Source organism: Echinops telfairi, unplaced genomic scaffold, assembly GCF_000313985.2.
Source record: "Echinops telfairi isolate 266 unplaced genomic scaffold, ASM31398v2 ScPeMD7_4225;HRSCAF=4972, whole genome shotgun sequence".
Lineage (NCBI taxonomy): Eukaryota > Metazoa > Chordata > Mammalia > Afrosoricida > Tenrecidae > Echinops > Echinops telfairi.
In genome coordinates, this window is record NW_022108124.1 from 41,915 (window position 1) to 43,713 (window position 1,799).

Below are 1,799 nucleotides of genomic sequence, written 5' to 3' on the forward strand. Positions count from 1 at the left end.
CGCACAGTGGAGAGTCGGCTTTAATGGCATTCCTTCAACAGACTTATTGTAAAAGAAACAACAAGGCATCTCTTCCTGGGCAGCCACACCCAGCAGCATTCACTTCAGGCCCCCCAGGGCCGCCTGCTTTACCCAGACCCCAGGACTCGGCACCGCTCTGAAGAAGCTGCAGTCCAAGGGTCCAGAGCAGCCCGATGGTCCCAGAGAACGGAAAGGATGCAGCCTGGATTGGCACCACCGCTGGCAGCAACGACTCAAGCTGGCTCACGTGTCAGGGTCGGAGAACGGTGACTCCAGCCAGGACAAGGCGAGGACCAGAGCACCCTCCTGGCTCCCAGCTTGCTGCTTCTGCTGTTCCTCTTTGAGAGGGTCCTTCACCTTCTCCCTCTCCAGACCACGTCCCACAGCAGGGTCGCGAGTCCTCCTTGCCTGGCAATGGCGGATGACATCCTGTTAGCCAAGTGGACAGCATCTTCATCTGCCTCCCTGGGCCCAACATTGCAGGTCCTCCTTCTCAGCAGGTACATCGCCATCCCATTCTTGCTGCTCTTCCGGCAGGCATCGCCGAAATGAGGGTCAGACTTGACAGCAACAAGTAAATGATGGCTCTGATTTCAAAACTTCCCGTTTTGAACATCCTCGCCGATGTACGATTTAATTAGGTTCCTTGTGGGAAACGAGGACAGGCAGCTTGCTTTTCTCCTGCACCTGCTCGGTCGGCCTCTTAGCCACCAGGTGGCGATCTTTAACCTCAGAGCGCCCAAACCAGCCCGGAGGCCAGGCCTTCCTCTAAGCTCTCTCCTTGCACTTGACCCACCATGGCACAGTAGCCATTACTGGCCACAAGGATCACCTGAACAGGAGAAGCAGGATTAACCACGCAGAGGCCACCATTCCTAGGTCTGTCTGTCCTGTCATGATGGTCGGCACTCGCAAGCTGATCCGGTAACACATCAGGTAGACATATTTACTCAAGAACTCCTTAAAGCTTCCCCGTGGCAAGTATCCCACCACGGTTGTACCCACCACCAGGAAGCTAATCCCTGTGAAATCCAGAGCTATCCTGAGTGGCAGCAGGAAGCAATATCGGATCAGCACTTCTGGCCCCCATAAGACAGTGAGCCGCCTCAGTGATCATTGGTTCTGCCCAGAATGTTCCAGGACTCCAGCTCCTCTGCTGGGAATCCCTTCATCACCGCTTCGTCACCCCATCATCCATCACGGACTCTTCGTCTTTCCTGCAAAAGTGGGAAATGTCGGCAAGCTCAAACTCTGGAGTGCTTTCCAGAGCCTAAGAGGGAGTCCACATTGCGGATTTCTTTGATCTCTTCTTCTAGTGAAGTAGGATCTTTTGCCACGAGTCCACGAGTCCATGGGTGTAGGAGTTGGTGGTTCTTAGTGCCTCTCTCCATCCTCAAGGGGCCCACACGTTTTGAGCGCGGTTTTCTTGTTGCGCTTTCTGATACCAAAGAAGACTTCCCAGATGGCTGGGCCTGTAGTGAAAACCAGGAGGTGGGATAAAGAGGAAGTCAGGGAGATGCCCAACAAATTGACAACCGGGCCATCAAAAGGCAGCACCAAGAACACAGTGGAGAATGCAGGCGCGGCCAGTGCCCTCCTCTCCGAAAACCAAACCCAGCCTCCAAATGGTCCTCTCCTGCAGCACCAGCCTGGGAAAGGAAGTCAGTCCCCGAAGTATAACAAACTCCCTTCACTTCATTTGACCGTCTGAAGAGACAGGCTGGGAGTAGCGTGGGGGTAGAAAAGGGCCACAGGAGGCATCCCCCCCCGCCCCCCCC

At 55.0% G+C, this 1,799-nt stretch overlaps 1 pseudogene; it reads right to left on the minus strand.

Moving 5' to 3' along the window:
* Window positions 1-264: 264 nt before the first annotated feature.
* Window positions 265-1,799, minus strand: part of LOC101663324 — a 2,043-nt pseudogene continuing 508 nt past the window's right edge.